General features: G+C 64.1%; 68 pseudogenes; all 68 read left to right on the top strand.

Moving 5' to 3' along the window:
- Positions 1-20: 20 nt before the first annotated feature.
- Positions 21-138, top strand: LOC115495170 (5S ribosomal RNA; annotated as a pseudogene).
- Positions 139-388: 250 nt separating this feature from the next.
- On the top strand, positions 389-506 carry LOC115495168 (5S ribosomal RNA; annotated as a pseudogene).
- Positions 507-756: 250 nt separating this feature from the next.
- Positions 757-874, top strand: LOC116808381 (5S ribosomal RNA; annotated as a pseudogene).
- Positions 875-1124: 250 nt separating this feature from the next.
- LOC115495166 (5S ribosomal RNA) lies at positions 1125-1242 on the top strand (annotated as a pseudogene).
- Positions 1243-1492: 250 nt separating this feature from the next.
- Positions 1493-1610, top strand: LOC115495165 (5S ribosomal RNA; annotated as a pseudogene).
- Positions 1611-1860: 250 nt separating this feature from the next.
- On the top strand, positions 1861-1978 carry LOC115495164 (5S ribosomal RNA; annotated as a pseudogene).
- A 250-nt stretch (positions 1979-2228) lies between these two features.
- Positions 2229-2346, top strand: LOC115495163 (5S ribosomal RNA; annotated as a pseudogene).
- Positions 2347-2596: 250 nt separating this feature from the next.
- Positions 2597-2714, top strand: LOC115495162 (5S ribosomal RNA; annotated as a pseudogene).
- Positions 2715-2964: 250 nt separating this feature from the next.
- On the top strand, positions 2965-3082 carry LOC115495178 (5S ribosomal RNA; annotated as a pseudogene).
- Positions 3083-3332: 250 nt separating this feature from the next.
- Positions 3333-3450, top strand: LOC116808387 (5S ribosomal RNA; annotated as a pseudogene).
- A 250-nt stretch (positions 3451-3700) lies between these two features.
- Positions 3701-3818, top strand: LOC115495160 (5S ribosomal RNA; annotated as a pseudogene).
- A 250-nt stretch (positions 3819-4068) lies between these two features.
- LOC115495159 (5S ribosomal RNA) lies at positions 4069-4186 on the top strand (annotated as a pseudogene).
- Positions 4187-4436: 250 nt separating this feature from the next.
- LOC115495157 (5S ribosomal RNA) lies at positions 4437-4554 on the top strand (annotated as a pseudogene).
- Positions 4555-4804: 250 nt separating this feature from the next.
- On the top strand, positions 4805-4922 carry LOC115495156 (5S ribosomal RNA; annotated as a pseudogene).
- A 250-nt stretch (positions 4923-5172) lies between these two features.
- Positions 5173-5290, top strand: LOC115495155 (5S ribosomal RNA; annotated as a pseudogene).
- Positions 5291-5540: 250 nt separating this feature from the next.
- On the top strand, positions 5541-5658 carry LOC140684090 (5S ribosomal RNA; annotated as a pseudogene).
- A 250-nt stretch (positions 5659-5908) lies between these two features.
- Positions 5909-6026, top strand: LOC116808394 (5S ribosomal RNA; annotated as a pseudogene).
- Positions 6027-6276: 250 nt separating this feature from the next.
- On the top strand, positions 6277-6394 carry LOC140684085 (5S ribosomal RNA; annotated as a pseudogene).
- Positions 6395-6644: 250 nt separating this feature from the next.
- On the top strand, positions 6645-6762 carry LOC115495151 (5S ribosomal RNA; annotated as a pseudogene).
- Positions 6763-7012: 250 nt separating this feature from the next.
- LOC115495150 (5S ribosomal RNA) lies at positions 7013-7130 on the top strand (annotated as a pseudogene).
- A 250-nt stretch (positions 7131-7380) lies between these two features.
- On the top strand, positions 7381-7498 carry LOC140684081 (5S ribosomal RNA; annotated as a pseudogene).
- A 250-nt stretch (positions 7499-7748) lies between these two features.
- LOC140684080 (5S ribosomal RNA) lies at positions 7749-7866 on the top strand (annotated as a pseudogene).
- Positions 7867-8116: 250 nt separating this feature from the next.
- Positions 8117-8234, top strand: LOC140684079 (5S ribosomal RNA; annotated as a pseudogene).
- A 250-nt stretch (positions 8235-8484) lies between these two features.
- LOC140684078 (5S ribosomal RNA) lies at positions 8485-8602 on the top strand (annotated as a pseudogene).
- A 250-nt stretch (positions 8603-8852) lies between these two features.
- Positions 8853-8970, top strand: LOC140684077 (5S ribosomal RNA; annotated as a pseudogene).
- A 250-nt stretch (positions 8971-9220) lies between these two features.
- On the top strand, positions 9221-9338 carry LOC115495158 (5S ribosomal RNA; annotated as a pseudogene).
- A 250-nt stretch (positions 9339-9588) lies between these two features.
- Positions 9589-9706, top strand: LOC115495147 (5S ribosomal RNA; annotated as a pseudogene).
- A 250-nt stretch (positions 9707-9956) lies between these two features.
- LOC140684076 (5S ribosomal RNA) lies at positions 9957-10074 on the top strand (annotated as a pseudogene).
- Positions 10075-10324: 250 nt separating this feature from the next.
- On the top strand, positions 10325-10442 carry LOC140684075 (5S ribosomal RNA; annotated as a pseudogene).
- A 250-nt stretch (positions 10443-10692) lies between these two features.
- LOC140684074 (5S ribosomal RNA) lies at positions 10693-10810 on the top strand (annotated as a pseudogene).
- A 250-nt stretch (positions 10811-11060) lies between these two features.
- LOC140684073 (5S ribosomal RNA) lies at positions 11061-11178 on the top strand (annotated as a pseudogene).
- A 250-nt stretch (positions 11179-11428) lies between these two features.
- On the top strand, positions 11429-11546 carry LOC140684072 (5S ribosomal RNA; annotated as a pseudogene).
- A 250-nt stretch (positions 11547-11796) lies between these two features.
- LOC140684071 (5S ribosomal RNA) lies at positions 11797-11914 on the top strand (annotated as a pseudogene).
- Positions 11915-12164: 250 nt separating this feature from the next.
- LOC140684070 (5S ribosomal RNA) lies at positions 12165-12282 on the top strand (annotated as a pseudogene).
- A 250-nt stretch (positions 12283-12532) lies between these two features.
- On the top strand, positions 12533-12650 carry LOC140684069 (5S ribosomal RNA; annotated as a pseudogene).
- Positions 12651-12900: 250 nt separating this feature from the next.
- Positions 12901-13018, top strand: LOC140684068 (5S ribosomal RNA; annotated as a pseudogene).
- A 250-nt stretch (positions 13019-13268) lies between these two features.
- LOC140684067 (5S ribosomal RNA) lies at positions 13269-13386 on the top strand (annotated as a pseudogene).
- A 250-nt stretch (positions 13387-13636) lies between these two features.
- Positions 13637-13754, top strand: LOC140684066 (5S ribosomal RNA; annotated as a pseudogene).
- A 250-nt stretch (positions 13755-14004) lies between these two features.
- Positions 14005-14122, top strand: LOC140684065 (5S ribosomal RNA; annotated as a pseudogene).
- A 250-nt stretch (positions 14123-14372) lies between these two features.
- LOC140684064 (5S ribosomal RNA) lies at positions 14373-14490 on the top strand (annotated as a pseudogene).
- Positions 14491-14740: 250 nt separating this feature from the next.
- On the top strand, positions 14741-14858 carry LOC140684063 (5S ribosomal RNA; annotated as a pseudogene).
- A 250-nt stretch (positions 14859-15108) lies between these two features.
- LOC140684062 (5S ribosomal RNA) lies at positions 15109-15226 on the top strand (annotated as a pseudogene).
- Positions 15227-15476: 250 nt separating this feature from the next.
- LOC140684061 (5S ribosomal RNA) lies at positions 15477-15594 on the top strand (annotated as a pseudogene).
- Positions 15595-15844: 250 nt separating this feature from the next.
- On the top strand, positions 15845-15962 carry LOC140684060 (5S ribosomal RNA; annotated as a pseudogene).
- Positions 15963-16212: 250 nt separating this feature from the next.
- Positions 16213-16330, top strand: LOC140684087 (5S ribosomal RNA; annotated as a pseudogene).
- Positions 16331-16946: 616 nt separating this feature from the next.
- Positions 16947-17064, top strand: LOC140684059 (5S ribosomal RNA; annotated as a pseudogene).
- A 250-nt stretch (positions 17065-17314) lies between these two features.
- On the top strand, positions 17315-17432 carry LOC140684058 (5S ribosomal RNA; annotated as a pseudogene).
- Positions 17433-17682: 250 nt separating this feature from the next.
- LOC140684057 (5S ribosomal RNA) lies at positions 17683-17800 on the top strand (annotated as a pseudogene).
- A 250-nt stretch (positions 17801-18050) lies between these two features.
- On the top strand, positions 18051-18168 carry LOC140684056 (5S ribosomal RNA; annotated as a pseudogene).
- A 248-nt stretch (positions 18169-18416) lies between these two features.
- LOC140684055 (5S ribosomal RNA) lies at positions 18417-18534 on the top strand (annotated as a pseudogene).
- A 250-nt stretch (positions 18535-18784) lies between these two features.
- On the top strand, positions 18785-18902 carry LOC140684054 (5S ribosomal RNA; annotated as a pseudogene).
- A 250-nt stretch (positions 18903-19152) lies between these two features.
- Positions 19153-19268, top strand: LOC140684088 (5S ribosomal RNA; annotated as a pseudogene).
- A 250-nt stretch (positions 19269-19518) lies between these two features.
- On the top strand, positions 19519-19636 carry LOC140684053 (5S ribosomal RNA; annotated as a pseudogene).
- Positions 19637-19886: 250 nt separating this feature from the next.
- On the top strand, positions 19887-20004 carry LOC140684052 (5S ribosomal RNA; annotated as a pseudogene).
- A 248-nt stretch (positions 20005-20252) lies between these two features.
- LOC140684051 (5S ribosomal RNA) lies at positions 20253-20370 on the top strand (annotated as a pseudogene).
- Positions 20371-20620: 250 nt separating this feature from the next.
- On the top strand, positions 20621-20738 carry LOC140684050 (5S ribosomal RNA; annotated as a pseudogene).
- Positions 20739-20987: 249 nt separating this feature from the next.
- LOC140684049 (5S ribosomal RNA) lies at positions 20988-21105 on the top strand (annotated as a pseudogene).
- A 248-nt stretch (positions 21106-21353) lies between these two features.
- On the top strand, positions 21354-21471 carry LOC140684048 (5S ribosomal RNA; annotated as a pseudogene).
- Positions 21472-21720: 249 nt separating this feature from the next.
- Positions 21721-21838, top strand: LOC140684047 (5S ribosomal RNA; annotated as a pseudogene).
- Positions 21839-22088: 250 nt separating this feature from the next.
- Positions 22089-22206, top strand: LOC140684046 (5S ribosomal RNA; annotated as a pseudogene).
- A 250-nt stretch (positions 22207-22456) lies between these two features.
- LOC140684045 (5S ribosomal RNA) lies at positions 22457-22574 on the top strand (annotated as a pseudogene).
- A 250-nt stretch (positions 22575-22824) lies between these two features.
- Positions 22825-22942, top strand: LOC140684044 (5S ribosomal RNA; annotated as a pseudogene).
- A 250-nt stretch (positions 22943-23192) lies between these two features.
- Positions 23193-23310, top strand: LOC140684043 (5S ribosomal RNA; annotated as a pseudogene).
- A 249-nt stretch (positions 23311-23559) lies between these two features.
- Positions 23560-23677, top strand: LOC140684042 (5S ribosomal RNA; annotated as a pseudogene).
- A 250-nt stretch (positions 23678-23927) lies between these two features.
- On the top strand, positions 23928-24045 carry LOC140684041 (5S ribosomal RNA; annotated as a pseudogene).
- A 250-nt stretch (positions 24046-24295) lies between these two features.
- LOC140684040 (5S ribosomal RNA) lies at positions 24296-24413 on the top strand (annotated as a pseudogene).
- A 249-nt stretch (positions 24414-24662) lies between these two features.
- On the top strand, positions 24663-24780 carry LOC140684039 (5S ribosomal RNA; annotated as a pseudogene).
- Positions 24781-25030: 250 nt separating this feature from the next.
- LOC140684038 (5S ribosomal RNA) lies at positions 25031-25148 on the top strand (annotated as a pseudogene).
- Positions 25149-25303: the final 155 nt, after the last annotated feature.

Here is a 25303-nt window from a genome sequence, read left to right as displayed (position 1 = left end):
CCGCCGAGGGGCCGCCGGGTGCCTACGGCCTGCCGCCCTGAGAGCGGCCGGTCTCGCCTGATCTCGGAAGCTAAGCAGGGTCGGGCCCGGTTAGTACTTGGATGGGAGACCGCCTGGGAATACCGGGTGCTGTAGGCTACTTTTTCCTCCTGAGGGGGGCGCGTGCTTTTCCTTGGGCAGTCGAGGTGGGGGGCAGGAGGGAAGAGGCAGGTAGGCCTTGCTTTTTTTCTATCCCTTGTGTGTGTGTGCACTGGGCTGGGGTCTGTCTCTAGATCCCCTTGTGGGCAGGGGTGGCCCTGTTGGGCTTGTCAAGCCCCTGTGGGCTTCTGAGCTTCTTCCCGGAGCGTGGTGTGGTGGGTTGAAGGCCGCCGCCGAGGGGCCGCCGGGTGCCTACGGCCTGCCGCCCTGAGAGCGGCCGGTCTCGCCTGATCTCGGAAGCTAAGCAGGGTCGGGCCCGGTTAGTACTTGGATGGGAGACCGCCTGGGAATACCGGGTGCTGTAGGCTACTTTTTCCTCCTGAGGGGGGCGCGTGCTTTTCCTTGGGCAGTCGAGGTGGGGGGCAGGAGGGAAGAGGCAGGTAGGCCTTGCTTTTTTTCTATCCCTTGTGTGTGTGTGCACTGGGCTGGGGTCTGTCTCTAGATCCCCTTGTGGGCAGGGGTGGCCCTGTTGGGCTTGTCAAGCCCCTGTGGGCTTCTGAGCTTCTTCCCGGAGCGTGGTGTGGTGGGTTGAAGGCCGCCGCCGAGGGGCCGCCGGGTGCCTACGGCCTGCCGCCCTGAGAGCGGCCGGTCTCGCCCGATCTCGGAAGCTAAGCAGGGTCGGGCCCGGTTAGTACTTGGATGGGAGACCGCCTGGGAATACCGGGTGCTGTAGGCTACTTTTTCCTCCTGAGGGGGGCGCGTGCTTTTCCTTGGGCAGTCGAGGTGGGGGGCAGGAGGGAAGAGGCAGGTAGGCCTTGCTTTTTTTCTATCCCTTGTGTGTGTGTGCACTGGGCTGGGGTCTGTCTCTAGATCCCCTTGTGGGCAGGGGTGGCCCTGTTGGGCTTGTCAAGCCCCTGTGGGCTTCTGAGCTTCTTCCCGGAGCGTGGTGTGGTGGGTTGAAGGCCGCCGCCGAGGGGCCGCCGGGTGCCTACGGCCTGCCGCCCTGAGAGCGGCCGGTCTCGCCTGATCTCGGAAGCTAAGCAGGGTCGGGCCCGGTTAGTACTTGGATGGGAGACCGCCTGGGAATACCGGGTGCTGTAGGCTACTTTTTCCTCCTGAGGGGGGCGCGTGCTTTTCCTTGGGCAGTCGAGGTGGGGGGCAGGAGGGAAGAGGCAGGTAGGCCTTGCTTTTTTTCTATCCCTTGTGTGTGTGTGCACTGGGCTGGGGTCTGTCTCTAGATCCCCTTGTGGGCAGGGGTGGCCCTGTTGGGCTTGTCAAGCCCCTGTGGGCTTCTGAGCTTCTTCCCGGAGCGTGGTGTGGTGGGTTGAAGGCCGCCGCCGAGGGGCCGCCGGGTGCCTACGGCCTGCCGCCCTGAGAGCGGCCGGTCTCGCCTGATCTCGGAAGCTAAGCAGGGTCGGGCCCGGTTAGTACTTGGATGGGAGACCGTCTGGGAATACCGGGTGCTGTAGGCTACTTTTTCCTCCTGAGGGGGGCGCGTGCTTTTCCTTGGGCAGTCGAGGTGGGGGGCAGGAGGGAAGAGGCAGGTAGGCCTTGCTTTTTTTCTATCCCTTGTGTGTGTGTGCACTGGGCTGGGGTCTGTCTCTAGATCCCCTTGTGGGCAGGGGTGGCCCTGTTGGGCTTGTCAAGCCCCTGTGGGCTTCTGAGCTTCTTCCCGGAGCGTGGTGTGGTGGGTTGAAGGCCGCCGCCGAGGGGCCGCCAGGTGCCTACGGCCTGCCGCCCTGAGAGCGGCCGGTCTCGCCTGATCTCGGAAGCTAAGCAGGGTCGGGCCCGGTTAGTACTTGGATGGGAGACCGCCTGGGAATACCGGGTGCTGTAGGCTACTTTTTCCTCCTGAGGGGGGCGCGTGCTTTTCCTTGGGCAGTCGAGGTGGGGGGCAGGAGGGAAGAGGCAGGTAGGCCTTGCTTTTTTTCTATCCCTTGTGTGTGTGTGCACTGGGCTGGGGTCTGTCTCTAGATCCCCTTGTGGGCAGGGGTGGCCCTGTTGGGCTTGTCAAGCCCCTGTGGGCTTCTGAGCTTCTTCCCGGAGCGTGGTGTGGTGGGTTGAAGGCCGCCGCCGAGGGGCCGCCGGGTGCCTACGGCCTGCCGCCCTGAGAGCGGCCGGTCTCGCCTGATCTCGGAAGCTAAGCAGGGTCGGGCCCGGTTAGTACTTGGATGGGAGACCGCCTGGGAATACCGGGTGCTGTAGGCTACTTTTTCCTCCTGAGGGGGGCGCGTGCTTTTCCTTGGGCAGTCGAGGTGGGGGGCAGGAGGGAAGAGGCAGGTAGGCCTTGCTTTTTTTCTATCCCTTGTGTGTGTGTGCACTGGGCTGGGGTCTGTCTCTAGATCCCCTTGTGGGCAGGGGTGGCCCTGTTGGGCTTGTCAAGCCCCTGTGGGCTTCTGAGCTTCTTCCCGGAGCGTGGTGTGGTGGGTTGAAGGCCGCCGCCGAGGGGCCACCGGGTGCCTACGGCCTGCCGCCCTGAGAGCGGCCGGTCTCGCCTGATCTCGGAAGCTAAGCAGGGTCGGGCCCGGTTAGTACTTGGATGGGAGACCGCCTGGGAATACCGGGTGCTGTAGGCTACTTTTTCCTCCTGAGGGGGGCGCGTGCTTTTCCTTGGGCAGTCGAGGTGGGGGGCAGGAGGGAAGAGGCAGGTAGGCCTTGCTTTTTTTCTATCCCTTGTGTGTGTGTGCACTGGGCTGGGGTCTGTCTCTAGATCCCCTTGTGGGCAGGGGTGGCCCTGTTGGGCTTGTCAAGCCCCTGTGGGCTTCTGAGCTTCTTCCCGGAGCGTGGTGTGGTGGGTTGAAGGCCGCCGCCGAGGGGCCGCCGGGTGCCTACGGCCTGCCGCCCTGAGAGCGGCCGGTCTCGCCTGATCTCGGAAGCTAAGCAGGGTCGGGCCCGGTTAGTACTTGGATGGGAGACCGCCTGGGAATACCGGGTGCTGTAGGCTACTTTTTCCTCCTGAGGGGGGCGCGTGCTTTTCCTTGGGCAGTCGAGGTGGGGGGCAGGAGGGAAGAGGCAGGTAGGCCTTGCTTTTTTTCTATCCCTTGTGTGTGTGTGCACTGGGCTGGGGTCTGTCTCTAGATCCCCTTGTGGGCAGGGGTGGCCCTGTTGGGCTTGTCAAGCCCCTGTGGGCTTCTGAGCTTCTTCCCGGAGCGTGGTGTGGTGGGTTGAAGGCCGCCGCCGAGGGGCCGCCGGGTGCCTACGGCCTGCCGCCCTGAGAGCGGCCGGTCTCGCCTGATCTCGGAAGCTAAGCAGGGTCGGGCCCGGTTAGTACTTGGATGGGAGACCGCCTGGGAATACCGGGTGCTGTAGGCTACTTTTTCCTCCTGAGGGGGGCGCGTGCTTTTCCTTGGGCAGTCGAGGTGGGGGGCAGGAGGGAAGAGGCAGGTAGGCCTTGCTTTTTTTCTATCCCTTGTGTGTGTGTGCACTGGGCTGGGGTCTGTCTCTAGATCCCCTTGTGGGCAGGGGTGGCCCTGTTGGGCTTGTCAAGCCCCTGTGGGCTTCTGAGCTTCTTCCCGGAGCGTGGTGTGGTGGGTTGAAGGCCGCCGCCGAGGGGCCGCCGGGTGCCTACGGCCTGCCGCCCTGAGAGCGGCCGGTCTCGCCTGATCTCGGAAGCTAAGCAGGGTCGGGCCCGGTTAGTACTTGGATGGGAGACCGCCTGGGAATACCGGGTGCTGTAGGCTACTTTTTCCTCCTGAGGGGGGCGCGTGCTTTTCCTTGGGCAGTCGAGGTGGGGGGCAGGAGGGAAGAGGCAGGTAGGCCTTGCTTTTTTTCTATCCCTTGTGTGTGTGTGCACTGGGCTGGGGTCTGTCTCTAGATCCCCTTGTGGGCAGGGGTGGCCCTGTTGGGCTTGTCAAGCCCCTGTGGGCTTCTGAGCTTCTTCCCGGAGCGTGGTGTGGTGGGTTGAAGGCCGCCGCCGAGGGGCCGCCGGGTGCCTACGGCCTGCCGCCCTGAGAGCGGCCGGTCTCGCCTGATCTCGGAAGCTAAGCAGGGTCGGGCCCGGTTAGTACTTGGATGGGAGACCGCCTGGGAATACCGGGTGCTGTAGGCTACTTTTTCCTCCTGAGGGGGGCGCGTGCTTTTCCTTGGGCAGTCGAGGTGGGGGGCAGGAGGGAAGAGGCAGGTAGGCCTTGCTTTTTTTCTATCCCTTGTGTGTGTGTGCACTGGGCTGGGGTCTGTCTCTAGATCCCCTTGTGGGCAGGGGTGGCCCTGTTGGGCTTGTCAAGCCCCTGTGGGCTTCTGAGCTTCTTCCCGGAGCGTGGTGTGGTGGGTTGAAGGCCGCCGCCGAGGGGCCGCCGGGTGCCTACGGCCTGCCGCCCTGAGAGCGGCCGGTCTCGCCTGATCTCGGAAGCTAAGCAGGGTCGGGCCCGGTTAGTACTTGGATGGGAGACCGCCTGGGAATACCGGGTGCTGTAGGCTACTTTTTCCTCCTGAGGGGGGCGCGTGCTTTTCCTTGGGCAGTCGAGGTGGGGGGCAGGAGGGAAGAGGCAGGTAGGCCTTGCTTTTTTTCTATCCCTTGTGTGTGTGTGCACTGGGCTGGGGTCTGTCTCTAGATCCCCTTGTGGGCAGGGGTGGCCCTGTTGGGCTTGTCAAGCCCCTGTGGGCTTCTGAGCTTCTTCCCGGAGCGTGGTGTGGTGGGTTGAAGGCCGCCGCCGAGGGGCCGCCGGGTGCCTACGGCCTGCCGCCCTGAGAGCGGCCGGTCTCGCCTGATCTCGGAAGCTAAGCAGGGTCGGGCCCGGTTAGTACTTGGATGGGAGACCGCCTGGGAATACCGGGTGCTGTAGGCTACTTTTTCCTCCTGAGGGGGGCGCGTGCTTTTCCTTGGGCAGTCGAGGTGGGGGGCAGGAGGGAAGAGGCAGGTAGGCCTTGCTTTTTTTCTATCCCTTGTGTGTGTGTGCACTGGGCTGGGGTCTGTCTCTAGATCCCCTTGTGGGCAGGGGTGGCCCTGTTGGGCTTGTCAAGCCCCTGTGGGCTTCTGAGCTTCTTCCCGGAGCGTGGTGTGGTGGGTTGAAGGCCGCCGCCGAGGGGCCGCCGGGTGCCTACGGCCTGCCGCCCTGAGAGCGGCCGGTCTCGCCTGATCTCGGAAGCTAAGCAGGGTCGGGCCCGGTTAGTACTTGGATGGGAGACCGCCTGGGAATACCGGGTGCTGTAGGCTACTTTTTCCTCCTGAGGGGGGCGCGTGCTTTTCCTTGGGCAGTCGAGGTGGGGGGCAGGAGGGAAGAGGCAGGTAGGCCTTGCTTTTTTTCTATCCCTTGTGTGTGTGTGCACTGGGCTGGGGTCTGTCTCTAGATCCCCTTGTGGGCAGGGGTGGCCCTGTTGGGCTTGTCAAGCCCCTGTGGGCTTCTGAGCTTCTTCCCGGAGCGTGGTGTGGTGGGTTGAAGGCCGCCGCCGAGGGGCCGCCGGGTGCCTACGGCCTGCCGCCCTGAGAGCGGCCGGTCTCGCCCGATCTCGGAAGCTAAGCAGGGTCGGGCCCGGTTAGTACTTGGATGGGAGACCGCCTGGGAATACCGGGTGCTGTAGGCTACTTTTTCCTCCTGAGGGGGGCGCGTGCTTTTCCTTGGGCAGTCGAGGTGGGGGGCAGGAGGGAAGAGGCAGGTAGGCCTTGCTTTTTTTCTATCCCTTGTGTGTGTGTGCACTGGGCTGGGGTCTGTCTCTAGATCCCCTTGTGGGCAGGGGTGGCCCTGTTGGGCTTGTCAAGCCCCTGTGGGCTTCTGAGCTTCTTCCCGGAGCGTGGTGTGGTGGGTTGAAGGCCGCCGCCGAGGGGCCGCCGGGTGCCTACGGCCTGCCGCCCTGAGAGCGGCCGGTCTCGCCTGATCTCGGAAGCTAAGCAGGGTCGGGCCCGGTTAGTACTTGGATGGGAGACCGCCTGGGAATACCGGGTGCTGTAGGCTACTTTTTCCTCCTGAGGGGGGCGCGTGCTTTTCCTTGGGCAGTCGAGGTGGGGGGCAGGAGGGAAGAGGCAGGTAGGCCTTGCTTTTTTTCTATCCCTTGTGTGTGTGTGCACTGGGCTGGGGTCTGTCTCTAGATCCCCTTGTGGGCAGGGGTGGCCCTGTTGGGCTTGTCAAGCCCCTGTGGGCTTCTGAGCTTCTTCCCGGAGCGTGGTGTGGTGGGTTGAAGGCCGCCGCCGAGGGGCCGCCGGGTGCCTACGGCCTGCCGCCCTGAGAGCGGCCGGTCTCGCCTGATCTCGGAAGCTAAGCAGGGTCGGGCCCGGTTAGTACTTGGATGGGAGACCGTCTGGGAATACCGGGTGCTGTAGGCTACTTTTTCCTCCTGAGGGGGGCGCGTGCTTTTCCTTGGGCAGTCGAGGTGGGGGGCAGGAGGGAAGAGGCAGGTAGGCCTTGCTTTTTTTCTATCCCTTGTGTGTGTGTGCACTGGGCTGGGGTCTGTCTCTAGATCCCCTTGTGGGCAGGGGTGGCCCTGTTGGGCTTGTCAAGCCCCTGTGGGCTTCTGAGCTTCTTCCCGGAGCGTGGTGTGGTGGGTTGAAGGCCGCCGCCGAGGGGCCGCCAGGTGCCTACGGCCTGCCGCCCTGAGAGCGGCCGGTCTCGCCTGATCTCGGAAGCTAAGCAGGGTCGGGCCCGGTTAGTACTTGGATGGGAGACCGCCTGGGAATACCGGGTGCTGTAGGCTACTTTTTCCTCCTGAGGGGGGCGCGTGCTTTTCCTTGGGCAGTCGAGGTGGGGGGCAGGAGGGAAGAGGCAGGTAGGCCTTGCTTTTTTTCTATCCCTTGTGTGTGTGTGCACTGGGCTGGGGTCTGTCTCTAGATCCCCTTGTGGGCAGGGGTGGCCCTGTTGGGCTTGTCAAGCCCCTGTGGGCTTCTGAGCTTCTTCCCGGAGCGTGGTGTGGTGGGTTGAAGGCCGCCGCCGAGGGGCCGCCGGGTGCCTACGGCCTGCCGCCCTGAGAGCGGCCGGTCTCGCCTGATCTCGGAAGCTAAGCAGGGTCGGGCCCGGTTAGTACTTGGATGGGAGACCGCCTGGGAATACCGGGTGCTGTAGGCTACTTTTTCCTCCTGAGGGGGGCGCGTGCTTTTCCTTGGGCAGTCGAGGTGGGGGGCAGGAGGGAAGAGGCAGGTAGGCCTTGCTTTTTTTCTATCCCTTGTGTGTGTGTGCACTGGGCTGGGGTCTGTCTCTAGATCCCCTTGTGGGCAGGGGTGGCCCTGTTGGGCTTGTCAAGCCCCTGTGGGCTTCTGAGCTTCTTCCCGGAGCGTGGTGTGGTGGGTTGAAGGCCGCCGCCGAGGGGCCACCGGGTGCCTACGGCCTGCCGCCCTGAGAGCGGCCGGTCTCGCCTGATCTCGGAAGCTAAGCAGGGTCGGGCCCGGTTAGTACTTGGATGGGAGACCGCCTGGGAATACCGGGTGCTGTAGGCTACTTTTTCCTCCTGAGGGGGGCGCGTGCTTTTCCTTGGGCAGTCGAGGTGGGGGGCAGGAGGGAAGAGGCAGGTAGGCCTTGCTTTTTTTCTATCCCTTGTGTGTGTGTGCACTGGGCTGGGGTCTGTCTCTAGATCCCCTTGTGGGCAGGGGTGGCCCTGTTGGGCTTGTCAAGCCCCTGTGGGCTTCTGAGCTTCTTCCCGGAGCGTGGTGTGGTGGGTTGAAGGCCGCCGCCGAGGGGCCGCCGGGTGCCTACGGCCTGCCGCCCTGAGAGCGGCCGGTCTCGCCTGATCTCGGAAGCTAAGCAGGGTCGGGCCCGGTTAGTACTTGGATGGGAGACCGCCTGGGAATACCGGGTGCTGTAGGCTACTTTTTCCTCCTGAGGGGGGCGCGTGCTTTTCCTTGGGCAGTCGAGGTGGGGGGCAGGAGGGAAGAGGCAGGTAGGCCTTGCTTTTTTTCTATCCCTTGTGTGTGTGTGCACTGGGCTGGGGTCTGTCTCTAGATCCCCTTGTGGGCAGGGGTGGCCCTGTTGGGCTTGTCAAGCCCCTGTGGGCTTCTGAGCTTCTTCCCGGAGCGTGGTGTGGTGGGTTGAAGGCCGCCGCCGAGGGGCCGCCGGGTGCCTACGGCCTGCCGCCCTGAGAGCGGCCGGTCTCGCCTGATCTCGGAAGCTAAGCAGGGTCGGGCCCGGTTAGTACTTGGATGGGAGACCGCCTGGGAATACCGGGTGCTGTAGGCTACTTTTTCCTCCTGAGGGGGGCGCGTGCTTTTCCTTGGGCAGTCGAGGTGGGGGGCAGGAGGGAAGAGGCAGGTAGGCCTTGCTTTTTTTCTATCCCTTGTGTGTGTGTGCACTGGGCTGGGGTCTGTCTCTAGATCCCCTTGTGGGCAGGGGTGGCCCTGTTGGGCTTGTCAAGCCCCTGTGGGCTTCTGAGCTTCTTCCCGGAGCGTGGTGTGGTGGGTTGAAGGCCGCCGCCGAGGGGCCGCCGGGTGCCTACGGCCTGCCGCCCTGAGAGCGGCCGGTCTCGCCTGATCTCGGAAGCTAAGCAGGGTCGGGCCCGGTTAGTACTTGGATGGGAGACCGCCTGGGAATACCGGGTGCTGTAGGCTACTTTTTCCTCCTGAGGGGGGCGCGTGCTTTTCCTTGGGCAGTCGAGGTGGGGGGCAGGAGGGAAGAGGCAGGTAGGCCTTGCTTTTTTTCTATCCCTTGTGTGTGTGTGCACTGGGCTGGGGTCTGTCTCTAGATCCCCTTGTGGGCAGGGGTGGCCCTGTTGGGCTTGTCAAGCCCCTGTGGGCTTCTGAGCTTCTTCCCGGAGCGTGGTGTGGTGGGTTGAAGGCCGCCGCCGAGGGGCCGCCGGGTGCCTACGGCCTGCCGCCCTGAGAGCGGCCGGTCTCGCCTGATCTCGGAAGCTAAGCAGGGTCGGGCCCGGTTAGTACTTGGATGGGAGACCGCCTGGGAATACCGGGTGCTGTAGGCTACTTTTTCCTCCTGAGGGGGGCGCGTGCTTTTCCTTGGGCAGTCGAGGTGGGGGGCAGGAGGGAAGAGGCAGGTAGGCCTTGCTTTTTTTCTATCCCTTGTGTGTGTGTGCACTGGGCTGGGGTCTGTCTCTAGATCCCCTTGTGGGCAGGGGTGGCCCTGTTGGGCTTGTCAAGCCCCTGTGGGCTTCTGAGCTTCTTCCCGGAGCGTGGTGTGGTGGGTTGAAGGCCGCCGCCGAGGGGCCGCCGGGTGCCTACGGCCTGCCGCCCTGAGAGCGGCCGGTCTCGCCTGATCTCGGAAGCTAAGCAGGGTCGGGCCCGGTTAGTACTTGGATGGGAGACCGCCTGGGAATACCGGGTGCTGTAGGCTACTTTTTCCTCCTGAGGGGGGCGCGTGCTTTTCCTTGGGCAGTCGAGGTGGGGGGCAGGAGGGAAGAGGCAGGTAGGCCTTGCTTTTTTTCTATCCCTTGTGTGTGTGTGCACTGGGCTGGGGTCTGTCTCTAGATCCCCTTGTGGGCAGGGGTGGCCCTGTTGGGCTTGTCAAGCCCCTGTGGGCTTCTGAGCTTCTTCCCGGAGCGTGGTGTGGTGGGTTGAAGGCCGCCGCCGAGGGGCCGCCGGGTGCCTACGGCCTGCCGCCCTGAGAGCGGCCGGTCTCGCCTGATCTCGGAAGCTAAGCAGGGTCGGGCCCGGTTAGTACTTGGATGGGAGACCGCCTGGGAATACCGGGTGCTGTAGGCTACTTTTTCCTCCTGAGGGGGGCGCGTGCTTTTCCTTGGGCAGTCGAGGTGGGGGGCAGGAGGGAAGAGGCAGGTAGGCCTTGCTTTTTTTCTATCCCTTGTGTGTGTGTGCACTGGGCTGGGGTCTGTCTCTAGATCCCCTTGTGGGCAGGGGTGGCCCTGTTGGGCTTGTCAAGCCCCTGTGGGCTTCTGAGCTTCTTCCCGGAGCGTGGTGTGGTGGGTTGAAGGCCGCCGCCGAGGGGCCGCCGGGTGCCTACGGCCTGCCGCCCTGAGAGCGGCCGGTCTCGCCTGATCTCGGAAGCTAAGCAGGGTCGGGCCCGGTTAGTACTTGGATGGGAGACCGCCTGGGAATACCGGGTGCTGTAGGCTACTTTTTCCTCCTGAGGGGGGCGCGTGCTTTTCCTTGGGCAGTCGAGGTGGGGGGCAGGAGGGAAGAGGCAGGTAGGCCTTGCTTTTTTTCTATCCCTTGTGTGTGTGTGCACTGGGCTGGGGTCTGTCTCTAGATCCCCTTGTGGGCAGGGGTGGCCCTGTTGGGCTTGTCAAGCCCCTGTGGGCTTCTGAGCTTCTTCCCGGAGCGTGGTGTGGTGGGTTGAAGGCCGCCGCCGAGGGGCCGCCGGGTGCCTACGGCCTGCCGCCCTGAGAGCGGCCGGTCTCGCCTGATCTCGGAAGCTAAGCAGGGTCGGGCCCGGTTAGTACTTGGATGGGAGACCGCCTGGGAATACCGGGTGCTGTAGGCTACTTTTTCCTCCTGAGGGGGGCGCGTGCTTTTCCTTGGGCAGTCGAGGTGGGGGGCAGGAGGGAAGAGGCAGGTAGGCCTTGCTTTTTTTCTATCCCTTGTGTGTGTGTGCAATGGGCTGGGGTCTGTCTCTAGATCCCCTTGTGGGCAGGGGTGGCCCTGTTGGGCTTGTCAAGCCCCTGTGGGCTTCTGAGCTTCTTCCCGGAGCGTGGTGTGGTGGGTTGAAGGCCGCCGCCGAGGGGCCGCCGGGTGCCTACGGCCTGCCGCCCTGAGAGCGGCCGGTCTCGCCTGATCTCGGAAGCTAAGCAGGGTCGGGCCCGGTTAGTACTTGGATGGGAGACCGCCTGGGAATACCGGGTGCTGTAGGCTACTTTTTCCTCCTGAGGGGGGCGCGTGCTTTTCCTTGGGCAGTCGAGGTGGGGGGCAGGAGGGAAGAGGCAGGTAGGCCTTGCTTTTTTTCTATCCCTTGTGTGTGTGTGCACTGGGCTGGGGTCTGTCTCTAGATCCCCTTGTGGGCAGGGGTGGCCCTGTTGGGCTTGTCAAGCCCCTGTGGGCTTCTGAGCTTCTTCCCGGAGCGTGGTGTGGTGGGTTGAAGGCCGCCGCCGAGGGGCCGCCGGGTGCCTACGGCCTGCCGCCCTGAGAGCGGCCGGTCTCGCCTGATCTCGGAAGCTAAGCAGGGTCGGGCCCGGTTAGTACTTGGATGGGAGACCGCCTGGGAATACCGGGTGCTGTAGGCTACTTTTTCCTCCTGAGGGGGGCGCGTGCTTTTCCTTGGGCAGTCGAGGTGGGGGGCAGGAGGGAAGAGGCAGGTAGGCCTTGCTTTTTTTCTATCCCTTGTGTGTGTGTGCACTGGGCTGGGGTCTGTCTCTAGATCCCCTTGTGGGCAGGGGTGGCCCTGTTGGGCTTGTCAAGCCCCTGTGGGCTTCTGAGCTTCTTCCCGGAGCGTGGTGTGGTGGGTTGAAGGCCGCCGCCGAGGGGCCGCCGGGTGCCTACGGCCTGCCGCCCTGAGAGCGGCCGGTCTCGCCTGATCTCGGAAGCTAAGCAGGGTCGGGCCCGGTTAGTACTTGGATGGGAGACCGCCTGGGAATACCGGGTGCTGTAGGCTACTTTTTCCTCCTGAGGGGGGCGCGTGCTTTTCCTTGGGCAGTCGAGGTGGGGGGCAGGAGGGAAGAGGCAGGTAGGCCTTGCTTTTTTTCTATCCCTTGTGTGTGTGTGCACTGGGCTGGGGTCTGTCTCTAGATCCCCTTGTGGGCAGGGGTGGCCCTGTTGGGCTTGTCAAGCCCCTGTGGGCTTCTGAGCTTCTTCCCGGAGCGTGGTGTGGTGGGTTGAAGGCCGCCGCCGAGGGGCCGCCGGGTGCCTACGGCCTGCCGCCCTGAGAGCGGCCGGTCTCGCCTGATCTCGGAAGCTAAGCAGGGTCGGGCCCGGTTAGTACTTGGATGGGAGACCGCCTGGGAATACCGGGTGCTGTAGGCTACTTTTTCCTCCTGAGGGGGGCGCGTGCTTTTCCTTGGGCAGTCGAGGTGGGGGGCAGGAGGGAAGAGGCAGGTAGGCCTTGCTTTTTTTCTATCCCTTGTGTGTGTGTGCACTGGGCTGGGGTCTGTCTCTAGATCCCCTTGTGGGCAGGGGTGGCCCTGTTGGGCTTGTCAAGCCCCTGTGGGCTTCTGAGCTTCTTCCCGGAGCGTGGTGTGGTGGGTTGAAGGCCGCCGCCGAGGGGCCGCCGGGTGCCTACGGCCTGCCGCCCTGAGAGCGGCCGGTCTCGCCTGATCTCGGAAGCTAAGCAGGGTCGGGCCCGGTTAGTACTTGGATGGGAGACCGCCTGGGAATACCGGGTGCTGTAGGCTACTTTTTCCTCCTGAGGGGGGCGCGTGCTTTTCCTTGGGCAGTCGAGGTGGGGGGCAGGAGGGAAGAGGCAGGTAGGCCTTGCTTTTTTTCTATCCCTTGTGTGTGTGTGCACTGGGCTGGGGTCTGTCTCTAGATCCCCTTGTGGGCAGGGGTGGCCCTGTTGGGCTTGTCAAGCCCCTGTGGGCTTCTGAGCTTCTTCCCGGAGCGTGGTGTGGTGGGTTGAAGGCCGCCGCCGAGGGGCCGCCGGGTGCCTACGGCCTGCCGCCCTGAGAGCGGCCGGTCTCGCCTGATCTCGGAAGCTAAGCAGGGTCGGGCCCGGTTAGTACTTGGATGGGAGACCGCCTGGGAATACCGGGTGCTGTAGGCTACTTTTTCCTCCTGAGGGGGGCGCGTGCTTTTCCTTGGGCAGTCGAGGTGGGGGGCAGGAGGGAAGAGGCAGGTAGGCCTTGCTTTTTTTCTATCCCTTGTGTGTGTGTGCACTGGGCTGGGGTCTGTCTCTAGATCCCCTTGTGGGCAGGGGTGGCCCTGTTGGGCTTGTCAAGCCCCTGTGGGCTTCTGAGCTTCTTCCCGGAGCGTGGTGTGGTGGGTTGAAGGCCGCCGCCGAGGGGCCGCCGGGTGCCTACGGCCTGCCGCCCTGAGAGCGGCCGGTCTCGCCTGATCTCGGAAGCTAAGCAGGGTCGGGCCCGGTTAGTACTTGGATGGGAGACCGCCTGGGAATACCGGGTGCTGTAGGCTACTTTTTCCTCCTGAGGGGGGCGCGTGCTTTTCCTTGGGCAGTCGAGGTGGGGGGCAGGAGGGAAGAGGCAGGTAGGCCTTGCTTTTTTTCTATCCCTTGTGTGTGTGTGCACTGGGCTGGGGTCTGTCTCTAGATCCCCTTGTGGGCAGGGGTGGCCCTGTTGGGCTTGTCAAGCCCCTGTGGGCTTCTGAGCTTCTTCCCGGAGCGTGGTGTGGTGGGTTGAAGGCCGCCGCCGAGGGGCCGCCGGGTGCCTACGGCCTGCCGCCCTGAGAGCGGCCGGTCTCGCCTGATCTCGGAAGCTAAGCAGGGTCGGGCCCGGTTAGTACTTGGATGGGAGACCGCCTGGGAATACCGGGTGCTGTAGGCTACTTTTTCCTCCTGAGGGGGGCGCGTGCTTTTCCTTGGGCAGTCGAGGTGGGGGGCAGGAGGGAAGAGGCAGGTAGGCCTTGCTTTTTTTCTATCCCTTGTGTGTGTGTGCACTGGGCTGGGGTCTGTCTCTAGATCCCCTTGTGGGCAGGGGTGGCCCTGTTGGGCTTGTCAAGCCCCTGTGGGCTTCTGAGCTTCTTCCCGGAGCGTGGTGTGGTGGGTTGAAGGCCGCCGCCGAGGGGCCGCCGGGTGCCTACGGCCTGCCGCCCTGAGAGCGGCCGGTCTCGCCTGATCTCGGAAGCTAAGCAGGGTCGGGCCCGGTTAGTACTTGGATGGGAGACCGCCTGGGAATACCGGGTGCTGTAGGCTACTTTTTCCTCCTGAGGGGGGCGCGTGCTTTTCCTTGGGCAGTCGAGGTGGGGGGCAGGAGGGAAGAGGCAGGTAGGCCTTGCTTTTTTTCTATCCCTTGTGTGTGTGTGCACTGGGCTGGGGTCTGTCTCTAGATCCCCTTGTGGGCAGGGGTGGCCCTGTTGGGCTTGTCAAGCCCCTGTGGGCTTCTGAGCTTCTTCCCGGAGCGTGGTGTGGTGGGTTGAAGGCCGCCGCCGAGGGGCCGCCGGGTGCCTACGGCCTGCCGCCCTGAGAGCGGCCGGTCTCGCCTGATCTCGGAAGCTAAGCAGGGTCGGGCCCGGTTAGTACTTGGATGGGAGACCGCCTGGGAATACCGGGTGCTGTAGGCTACTTTTTCCTCCTGAGGGGGGCGCGTGCTTTTCCTTGGGCAGTCGAGGTGGGGGGCAGGAGGGAAGAGGCAGGTAGGCCTTGCTTTTTTTCTATCCCTTGTGTGTGTGTGCAATGGGCTGGGGTCTGTCTCTAGATCCCCTTGTGGGCAGGGGTGGCCCTGTTGGGCTTGTCAAGCCCCTGTGGGCTTCTGAGCTTCTTCCCGGAGCGTGGTGTGGTGGGTTGAAGGCCGCCGCCGAGGGGCCGCCGGGTGCCTACGGCCTGCCGCCCTGAGAGCGGCCGGTCTCGCCTGATCTCGGAAGCTAAGCAGGGTCGGGCCCGGTTAGTACTTGGATGGGAGACCGCCTGGGAATACCGGGTGCTGTAGGCTACTTTTTCCTCCTGAGGGGGGCGCGTGCTTTTCCTTGGGCAGTCGAGGTGGGGGGCAGGAGGGAAGAGGCAGGTAGGCCTTGCTTTTTTTCTATCCCTTGTGTGTGTGTGCACTGGGCTGGGGTCTGTCTCTAGATCCCCTTGTGGGCAGGGGTGGCCCTGTTGGGCTTGTCAAGCCCCTGTGGGCTTCTGAGCTTCTTCCCGGAGCGTGGTGTGGTGGGTTGAAGGCCGCCGCCGAGGGGCCGCCGGGTGCCTACGGCCTGCCGCCCTGAGAGCGGCCGGTCTCGCCTGATCTCGGAAGCTAAGCAGGGTCGGGCCCGGTTAGTACTTGGATGGGAGACCGCCTGGGAATACCGGGTGCTGTAGGCTACTTTTTCCTCCTGAGGGGGGCGCGTGCTTTTCCTTGGGCAGTCGAGGTGGGGGGCAGGAGGGAAGAGGCAGGTAGGCCTTGCTTTTTTTCTATCCCTTGTGTGTGTGTGCACTGGGCTGGGGTCTGTCTCTAGATCCCCTTGTGGGCAGGGGTGGCCCTGTTGGGCTTGTCAAGCCCCTGTGGGCTTCTGAGCTTCTTCCCGGAGCGTGGTGTGGTGGGTTGAAGGCCGCCGCCGAGGGGCCGCCGGGTGCCTACGGCCTGCCGCCCTGAGAGCGGCCGGTCTCGCCTGATCTCGGAAGCTAAGCAGGGTCGGGCCCGGTTAGTACTTGGATGGGAGACCGCCTGGGAATACCGGGTGCTGTAGGCTACTTTTTCCTCCTGAGGGGGGCGCGTGCTTTTCCTTGGGCAGTCGAGGTGGGGGGCAGGAGGGAAGAGGCAGGTAGGCCTTGCTTTTTTTCTATCCCTTGTGTGTGTGTGCACTGGGCTGGGGTCTGTCTCTAGATCCCCTTGTGGGCAGGGGTGGCCCTGTTGGGCTTGTCAAGCCCCTGTGGGCTTCTGAGCTTCTTCCCGGAGCGTGGTGTGGTGGGTTGAAGGCCGCCGCCGAGGGGCCGCCGGGTGCCTACGGCCTGCCGCCCTGAGAGCGGCCGGTCTCGCCTGATCTCGGAAGCTAAGCAGGGTCGGGCCCGGTTAGTACTTGGATGGGAGACCGCCTGGGAATACCGGGTGCTGTAGGCTACTTTTTCCTCCTGAGGGGGGCGCGTGCTTTTCCTTGGGCAGTCGAGGTGGGGGGCAGGAGGGAAGAGGCAGGTAGGCCTTGCTTTTTTTCTATCCCTTGTGTGTGTGTGCACTGGGCTGGGGTCTGTCTCTAGATCCCCTTGTGGGCAGGGGTGGCCCTGTTGGGCTTGTCAAGCCCCTGTGGGCTTCTGAGCTTCTTCCCGGAGCGTGGTGTGGTGGGTTGAAGGCCGCCGCCGAGGGGCCGCCGGGTGCCTACGGCCTGCCGCCCTGAGAGCGGCCGGTCTCGCCTGATCTCGGAAGCTAAGCAGGGTCGGGCCCGGTTAGTACTTGGATGGGAGACCGCCTGGGAATACCGGGTGCTGTAGGCTACTTTTTCCTCCTGAGGGGGGCGCGTGCTTTTCCTTGGGCAGTCGAGGTGGGGGGCAGGAGGGAAGAGGCAGGTAGGCCTTGCTTTTTTTCTATCCCTTGTGTGTGTGTGCACTGGGCTGGGGTCTGTCTCTAGATCCCCTTGTGGGCAGGGGTGGCCCTGTTGGGCTTGTCAAGCCCCTGTGGGCTTCTGAGCTTCTTCCCGGAGCGTGGTGTGGTGGGTTGAAGGCCGCCGCCGAGGGGCCGCCGGGTGCCTACGACCTGCCGCCCTGAGAGCGGCCGGTCTCGCCTGATCTCGGAAGCTAAGCAGGGTCGGGCCCGGTTAGTACTTGGATGGGAGACCGCCTGGGAATACCGGGTGCTGTAGGCTACTTTTTCCTCCTGAGGGGGGCGCGTGCTTTTCCTTGGGCAGTCGAGGTGGGGGGCAGGAGGGAAGAGGCAGGTAGGCCTTGCTTTTTTTCTATCCCTTGTGTGTGTGTGCAATGGGCTGGGGTCTGTCTCTAGATCCCCTTGTGGGCAGGGGTGGCCCTGTTGGGCTTGTCAAGCCCCTGTGGGCTTCTGAGCTTCTTCCCGGAGCGTGGTGTGGTGGGTTGAAGGCCGCCGCCGAGGGGCCGCCGGGTGCCTACGGCCTCCCCGCCCTGAGAGCGGCCGGTCTCGCCTGATCTCGGAAGCTAAGCAGTCGGGCCCGGTTAGTATTGGATGGGAGACCGCCTGGGAATACCGGGTGCTGTAGGCTACTTTTTCCTCCTGAGGGGGGCGCGTGCTTTTCCTTGGGCAGTCGAGGTGGGGGGCAGGAGGGAAGAGGCAGGTAGGCCTTGCTTTTTTTCTATCCCTTGTGTGTGTGTGCACTGGGCTGGGGTCTGTCTCTAGATCCCCTTGTGGGCAGGGGTGGCCCTGTTGGGCTTGTCAAGCCCCTGTGGGCTTCTGAGCTTCTTCCCGGAGCGTGGTGTGGTGGGTTGAAGGCCGCCGCCGAGGGGCCGCCGGGTGCCTACGGCCTGCCGCCCTGAGAGCGGCCGGTCTCGCCTGATCTCGGAAGCTAAGCAGGGTCGGGCCCGGTTAGTACTTGGATGGGAGACCGCCTGGGAATACCGGGTGCTGTAGGCTACTTTTTCCTCCTGAGGGGGGCGCGTGCTTTTCCTTGGGCAGTCGAGGTGGGGGGCAGGAGGGAAGAGGCAGGTAGGCCTTGCTTTTTTTCTATCCCTTGTGTGTGTGTGCACTGGGCTGGGGTCTGTCTCTAGATCCCCTTGTGGGCAGGGGTGGCCCTGTTGGGCTTGTCAAGCCCCTGTGGGCTTCTGAGCTTCTTCCCGGAGCGTGGTGTGGTGGGTTGAAGGCCGCCGCCGAGGGGCCGCCGGGTGCCTACGGCCTGCCGCCCTGAGAGCGGCCGGTCTCGCCTGATCTCGGAAGCTAAGCAGGGTCGGGCCCGGTTAGTACTTGGATGGGAGACCGCCTGGGAATACCGGGTGCTGTAGGCTACTTTTTCCTCCTGAGGGGGGCGCGTGCTTTTCCTTGGGCAGTCGAGGTGGGGGGCAGGAGGGAAGAGGCAGGTAGGCCTTGCTTTTTTTCTATCCCTTGTGTGTGTGTGCACTGGGCTGGGGTCTGTCTCTAGATCCCCTTGTGGGCAGGGGTGGCCCTGTTGGGCTTGTCAAGCCCCTGTGGGCTTCTGAGCTTCTTCCCGGAGCGTGGTGTGGTGGGTTGAAGGCCGCCGCCGAGGGGCCGCCGGGTGCCTACGGCCTGCCGCCCTGAGAGCGGCCGGTCTCGCCTGATCTCGGAAGCTAAGCAGGGTCGGGCCCGGTTAGTACTTGGATGGGAGACCGCCTGGGAATACCGGGTGCTGTAGGCTACTTTTTCCTCCTGAGGGGGGCGCGTGCTTTTCCTTGGGCAGTCGAGGTGGGGGGCAGGAGGGAAGAGGCAGGTAGGCCTTGCTTTTTTTCTATCCCTTGTGTGTGTGTGCACTGGGCTGGGGTCTGTCTCTAGATCCCCTTGTGGGCAGGGGTGGCCCTGTTGGGCTTGTCAAGCCCCTGTGGGCTTCTGAGCTTCTTCCCGGAGCGTGGTGTGGTGGGTTGAAGGCCGCCGCCGAGGGGCCGCCGGGTGCCTACGGCCTGCCGCCCTGAGAGCGGCCGGTCTCGCCTGATCTCGGAAGCTAAGCAGGGTCGGGCCCGGTTAGTACTTGGATGGGAGACCGCCTGGGAATACCGGGTGCTGTAGGCTACTTTTTCCTCCTGAGGGGGGCGCGTGCTTTTCCTTGGGCAGTCGAGGTGGGGGGCAGGAGAAGAGGCAGGTAGGCCTTGCTTTTTTTCTATCCCTTGTGTGTGTGTGCACTGGGCTGGGGTCTGTCTCTAGATCCCCTTGTGGGCAGGGGTGGCCCTGTTGGGCTTGTCAAGCCCCTGTGGGCTTCTGAGCTTCTTCCCGGAGCGTGGTGTGGTGGGTTGAAGGCCGCCGCCGAGGGGCCGCCGGGTGCCTACGGCCTGCCGCCCTGAGAGCGGCCGGTCTCGCCTGATCTCGGAAGCTAAGCAGGGTCGGGCCCGGTTAGTACTTGGATGGGAGACCGCCTGGGAATACCGGGTGCTGTAGGCTACTTTTTCCTCCTGAGGGGGGCGCGTGCTTTTCCTTGGGCAGTCGAGGTGGGGGGCAGGAGGGAAGAGGCAGGTAGGCCTTGCTTTTTTTCTATCCCTTGTGTGTGTGTGCACTGGGCTGGGGTCTGTCTCTAGATCCCCTTGTGGGCAGGGGTGGCCCTGTTGGGCTTGTCAAGCCCCTGTGGGCTTCTGAGCTTCTTCCCGGAGCGTGGTGTGGTGGGTTGAAGGCCGCCGCCGAGGGGCCGCCGGGTGCCTACGGCCTGCCGCCCTGAGAGCGGCCGGTCTCGCCTGATCTCGGAAGCTAAGCAGGGTCGGGCCCGGTTAGTACTTGGATGGGAGACCGCCTGGGAATACCGGGTGCTGTAGGCTACTTTTTCCTCCTGAGGGGGGCGCGTGCTTTTCCTTGGGCAGTCGAGGTGGGGGGCAGGAGGGAAGAGGCAGGTAGGCCTTGCTTTTTTTCTATCCCTTGTGTGTGTGTGCACTGGGCTGGGGTCTGTCTCTAGATCCCCTTGTGGGCAGGGGTGGCCCTGTTGGGCTTGTCAAGCCCCTGTGGGCTTCTGAGCTTCTTCCCGGAGCGTGGTGTGGTGGGTTGAAGGCCGCCGCCGAGGGGCCGCCAGGTGCCTACGGCCTGCCGCCCTGAGAGCGGCCGGTCTCGCCTGATCTCGGAAGCTAAGCAGGGTCGGGCCCGGTTAGTACTTGGTGGGAGCCGCCTGGGAATACCGGGTGCTGTAGGCTACTTTTTCCTCCTGAGGGGGGCGCGTGCTTTTCCTTGGGCAGTCGAGGTGGGGGGCAGGAGGGAAGAGGCAGGTAGGCCTTGCTTTTTTTCTATCCCTTGTGTGTGTGTGCACTGGGCTGGGGTCTGTCTCTAGATCCCCTTGTGGGCAGGGGTGGCCCTGTTGGGCTTGTCAAGCCCCTGTGGGCTTCTGAGCTTCTTCCCGGAGCGTGGTGTGGTGGGTTGAAGGCCGCCGCCGAGGGGCCGCCGGGTGCCTACGGCCTGCCGCCCTGAGAGCGGCCGGTCTCGCCTGATCTCGGAAGCTAAGCAGGGTCGGGCCCGGTTAGTACTTGGATGGGAGACCGCCTGGGAATACCGGGTGCTGTAGGCTACTTTTTCCTCCTGAGGGGGGCGCGTGCTTTTCCTTGGGCAGTCGAGGTGGGGGGCAGGAGGGAAGAGGCAGGTAGGCCTTGCTTTTTTTCTATCCCTTGTGTGTGTGTGCACTGGGCTGGGGTCTGTCTCTAGATCCCCTTGTGGGCAGGGGTGGCCCTGTTGGGCTTGTCAAGCCCCTGTGGGCTTCTGAGCTTCTTCCCGGAGCGTGGTGTGGTGGGTTGAAGGCCGCCGCCGAGGGGCCGCCGGGTGCCTACGGCCTGCCGCCCTGAGAGCGGCCGGTCTCGCCTGATCTCGGAAGCTAAGCAGGGTCGGGCCCGGTTAGTACTTGGATGGGAGACCGCCTGGGAATACCGGGTGCTGTAGGCTTCTTCCCTCCTGAGGGGGGCGCGTGCTTTTCCTTGGGCAGTCGAGGTGGGGGGCAGGAGGGAAGAGGCAGGTAGGCCTTGCTTTTTTTCTATCCCTTGTGTGTGTGTGCACTGGGCTGGGGTCTGTCTCTAGATCCCCTTGTGGGCAGGGGTGGCCCTGTTGGGCTTGTCAAGCCCCTGTGGGCTTCTGAGCTTCTTCCCGGAGCGTGGTGTGGTGGGTTGAAGGCCGCCGCCGAGGGGCCGCCGGGTGCCTACGGCCTGCCGCCCTGAGAGCGGCCGGTCTCGCCTGATCTCGGAAGCTAAGCAGGGTCGGGCCCGGTTAGTACTTGGATGGGAGACCGCCTGGGAATACCGGGTGCTGTAGGCTACTTTTTCCTCCTGAGGGGGGCGCGTGCTTTTCCTTGGGCAGTCGAGGTGGGGGGCAGGAGGGAAGAGGCAGGTAGGCCTTGCTTTTTTTCTATCCCTTGTGTGTGTGTGCACTGGGCTGGGGTCTGTCTCTAGATCCCCTTGTGGGCAGGGGTGGCCCTGTTGGGCTTGTCAAGCCCCTGTGGGCTTCTGAGCTTCTTCCCGGAGCGTGGTGTGGTGGGTTGAAGGCCGCCGCCGAGGGGCCGCCGGGTGCCTACGGCCTGCCGCCCTGAGAGCGGCCGGTCTCGCCTGATCTCGGAAGCTAAGCAGGGTCGGGCCCGGTTAGTACTTGGATGGGAGACCGCCTGGGAATACCGGGTGCTGTAGGCTACTTTTTCCTCCTGAGGGGGGCGCGTGCTTTTCCTTGGGCAGTCGAGGTGGGGGCAGGAGGGAAGAGGCAGGTAGGCCTTGCTTTTTTTCTATCCCTTGTGTGTGTGTGCACTGGGCTGGGGTCTGTCTCTAGATCCCCTTGTGGGCAGGGGTGGCCCTGTTGGGCTTGTCAAGCCCCTGTGGGCTTCTGAGCTTCTTCCCGGAGCGTGGTGTGGTGGGTTGAAGGCCGCCGCCGAGGGGCCGCCGGGTGCCTACGGCCTGCCGCCCTGAGAGCGGCCGGTCTCGCCTGATCTCGGAAGCTAAGCAGGGTCGGGCCCGGTTAGTACTTGGATGGGAGACCGCCTGGGAATACCGGGTGCTGTAGGCTTTTTTCCTCCTGAGGGGGGCGCGTGCTTTTCCTTGGGCAGTCGAGGTGGGGGGCAGGAGGGAAGAGGCAGGTAGGCCTTGCTTTTTTTCTATCCCTTGTGTGTGTGTGCACTGGGCTGGGGTCTGTCTCTAGATCCCCTTGTGGGCAGGGGTGGCCCTGTTGGGCTTGTCAAGCCCCTGTGGGCTTCTGAGCTTCTTCCCGGAGCGTGGTGTGGTGGGTTGAAGGCCGCCGCCGAGGGGCCGCCGGGTGCCTACGGCCTGCCGCCCTGAGAGCGGCCGGTCTCGCCTGATCTCGGAAGCTAAGCAGGGTCGGGCCCGGTTAGTACTTGGATGGGAGACCGCCTGGGAATACCGGGTGCTGTAGGCTACTTTTTCCTCCTGAGGGGGGCGCGTGCTTTTCCTTGGGCAGTCGAGGTGGGGGGCAGGAGGGAAGAGGCAGGTAGGCCTTGCTTTTTTCTATCCCTTGTGTGTGTGTGCACTGGGCTGGGGTCTGTCTCTAGATCCCCTTGTGGGCAGGGGTGGCCCTGTTGGGCTTGTCAAGCCCCTGTGGGCTTCTGAGCTTCTTCCCGGAGCGTGGTGTGGTGGGTTGAAGGCCGCCGCCGAGGGGCCGCCGGGTGCCTACGGCCTGCCGCCCTGAGAGCGGCCGGTCTCGCCTGATCTCGGAAGCTAAGCAGGGTCGGGCCCGGTTAGTACTTGGATGGGAGACCGCCTGGGAATACCGGGTGCTGTAGGCTACTTTTTCCTCCTGAGGGGGGCGCGTGCTTTTCCTTGGGCAGTCGAGGTGGGGGGCAGGAGGGAAGAGGCAGGTAGGCCTTGCTTTTTTTCTATCCCTTGTGTGTGTGTGCAATGGGCTGGGGTCTGTCTCTAGATCCCCTTGTGGGCAGGGGTGGCCCTGTTGGGCTTGTCAAGCCCCTGTGGGCTTCTGAGCTTCTTCCCGGAGCGTGGTGTGGTGGGTTGAAGGCCGCCGCCGAGGGGCCGCCGGGTGCCTACGGCCTGCCGCCCTGAGAGCGGCCGGTCTCGCCTGATCTCGGAAGCTAAGCAGGGTCGGGCCCGGTTAGTACTTGGATGGGAGACCGCCTGGGAATACCGGGTGCTGTAGGCTACTTTTTCCTCCTGAGGGGGGCGCGTGCTTTTCCTTGGGCAGTCGAGGTGGGGGGCAGGAGGGAAGAGGCAGGTAGGCCTTGCTTTTTTTCTATCCCTTGTGTGTGTGTGCACTGGGCTGGGGTCTGTCTCTAGATCCCCTTGTGGGCAGGGGTGGCCCTGTTGGGCTTGTCAAGCCCCTGTGGGCTTCTGAGCTTCTTCCCGGAGCGTGGTGTGGTGGGTTGAAGGCCGCCGCCGAGGGGCCGCCGGGTGCCTACGGCCTGCCGCCCTGAGAGCGGCCGGTCTCGCCTGATCTCGGAAGCTAAGCAGGGTCGGGCCCGGTTAGTACTTGGATGGGAGACCGCCTGGGAATACCGGGTGCTGTAGGCTACTTTTTCCTCCTGAGGGGGGCGCGTGCTTTTCCTTGGGCAGTCGAGGTGGGGGGCAGGAGGGAAGAGGCAGGTAGGCCTTGCTTTTTTTCTATCCCTTGTGTGTGTGTGCACTGGGCTGGGGTCTGTCTCTAGATCCCCTTGTGGGCAGGGGTGGCCCTGTTGGGCTTGTCAAGCCCCTGTGGGCTTCTGAGCTTCTTCCCGGAGCGTGGTGTGGTGGGTTGAAGGCCGCCGCCGAGGGGCCGCCGGGTGCCTACGGCCTGCCGCCCTGAGAGCGGCCGGTCTCGCCTGATCTCGGAAGCTAAGCAGGGTCGGGCCCGGTTAGTACTTGGATGGGAGACCGCCTGGGAATACCGGGTGCTGTAGGCTACTTTTTCCTCCTGAGGGGGGCGCGTGCTTTTCCTTGGGCAGTCGAGGTGGGGGGCAGGAGGGAAGAGGCAGGTAGGCCTTGCTTTTTTTCTATCCCTTGTGTGTGTGTGCACTGGGCTGGGGTCTGTCTCTAGATCCCCTTGTGGGCAGGGGTGGCCCTGTTGGGCTTGTCAAGCCCCTGTGGGCTTCTGAGCTTCTTCCCGGAGCGTGGTGTGGTGGGTTGAAGGCCGCCGCCGAGGGGCCGCCGGGTGCCTACGGCCTGCCGCCCTGAGAGCGGCCGGTCTCGCCTGATCTCGGAAGCTAAGCAGGGTCGGGCCCGGTTAGTACTTGGATGGGAGACCGCCTGGGAATACCGGGTGCTGTAGGCTACTTTTTCCTCCTGAGGGGGGCGCGTGCTTTTCCTTGGGCAGTCGAGGTGGGGGGCAGGAGGGAAGAGGCAGGTAGGCCTTGCTTTTTTCTATCCCTTGTGTGTGTGTGCACTGGGCTGGGGTCTGTCTCTAGATCCCCTTGTGGGCAGGGGTGGCCCTGTTGGGCTTGTCAAGCCCCTGTGGGCTTCTGAGCTTCTTCCCGGAGCGTGGTGTGGTGGGTTGAAGGCCGCCGCCGAGGGGCCGCCGGGTGCCTACGGCCTGCCGCCCTGAGAGCGGCCGGTCTCGCCTGATCTCGGAAGCTAAGCAGGGTCGGGCCCGGTTAGTACTTGGATGGGAGACCGCCTGGGAATACCGGGTGCTGTAGGCTACTTTTTCCTCCTGAGGGGGGCGCGTGCTTTTCCTTGGGCAGTCGAGGTGGGGGGCAGGAGGGAAGAGGCAGGTAGGCCTTGCTTTTTTTCTATCCCTTGTGTGTGTGTGCACTGGGCTGGGGTCTGTCTCTAGATCCCCTTGTGGGCAGGGGTGGCCCTGTTGGGCTTGTCAAGCCCCTGTGGGCTTCTGAGCTTCTTCCCGGAGCGTGGTGTGGTGGGTTGAAGGCCGCCGCCGAGGGGCCGCCGGGTGCCTACGGCCTGCCGCCCTGAGAGCGGCCGGTCTCGCCTGATCTCGGAAGCTAAGCAGGGTCGGGCCCGGTTAGTACTTGGATGGGAGACCGCCTGGGAATACCGGGTGCTGTAGGCTACTTTTTCCTCCTGAGGGGGGCGCGTGCTTTTCCTTGGGCAGTCGAGGTGGGGGGCAGGAGGGAAGAGGCAGGTAGGCCTTGCTTTTTTTCTATCCCTTGTGTGTGTGTGCACTGGGCTGGGGTCTGTCTCTAGATCCCCTTGTGGGCAGGGGTGGCCCTGTTGGGCTTGTCAAGCCCCTGTGGGCTTCTGAGCTTCTTCCCGGAGCGTGGTGTGGTGGGTTGAAGGCCGCCGCCGAGGGGCCGCCGGGTGCCTACGGCCTGCCGCCCTGAGAGCGGCCGGTCTCGCCTGATCTCGGAAGCTAAGCAGGGTCGGGCCCGGTTAGTACTTGGATGGGAGACCGCCTGGGAATACCGGGTGCTGTAGGCTACTTTTTCCTCCTGAGGGGGGCGCGTGCTTTTCCTTGGGCAGTCGAGGTGGGGGGCAGGAGGGAAGGGCAGGTAGGCCTTGCTTTTTTTCTATCCCTTGTGTGTGTGTGCACTGGGCTGGGGTCTGTCTCTAGATCCCCTTGTGGGCAGGGGTGGCCCTGTTGGGCTTGTCAAGCCCCTGTGGGCTTCTGAGCTTCTTCCCGGAGCGTGGTGTGGTGGGTTGAAGGCCGCCGCCGAGGGGCCGCCGGGTGCCTACGGCCTGCCGCCCTGAGAGCGGCCGGTCTCGCCTGATCTCGGAAGCTAAGCAGGGTCGGGCCCGGTTAGTACTTGGATGGGAGACCGCCTGGGAATACCGGGTGCTGTAGGCTACTTTTTCCTCCTGAGGGGGGCGCGTGCTTTTCCTTGGGCAGTCGAGGTGGGGGGCAGGAGGGAAGAGGCAGGTAGGCCTTGCTTTTTTTCTATCCCTTGTGTGTGTGTGCACTGGGCTGGGGTCTGTCTCTAGATCCCCTTGTGGGCAGGGGTGGCCCTGTTGGGCTTGTCAAGCCCCTGTGGGCTTCTGAGCTTCTTCCCGGAGCGTGGTGTGGTGGGTTGAAGGCCGCCGCCGAGGGGCCGCCGGGTGCCTACGGCCTGCCGCCCTGAGAGCGGCCGGTCTCGCCTGATCTCGGAAGCTAAGCAGGGTCGGGCCCGGTTAGTACTTGGATGGGAGACCGCCTGGGAATACCGGGTGCTGTAGGCTACTTTTTCCTCCTGAGGGGGGCGCGTGCTTTTCCTTGGGCAGTCGAGGTGGGGGGCAGGAGGGAAGAGGCAGGTAGGCCTTGCTTTTTTTCTATCCCTTGTGTGTGTGTGCACTGGGCTGGGGTCTGTCTCTAGATCCCCTTGTGGGCAGGGGTG

The sequence above is a fragment of the Taeniopygia guttata genome, chromosome 4 (assembly GCF_048771995.1).
Source record: "Taeniopygia guttata chromosome 4, bTaeGut7.mat, whole genome shotgun sequence".
In the NCBI taxonomy this organism is placed as follows: domain Eukaryota; kingdom Metazoa; phylum Chordata; class Aves; order Passeriformes; family Estrildidae; genus Taeniopygia; species Taeniopygia guttata.
Note: the sequence above shows the minus strand (reverse complement) of the source record. Positions and strands in the feature narration are given on the sequence as shown.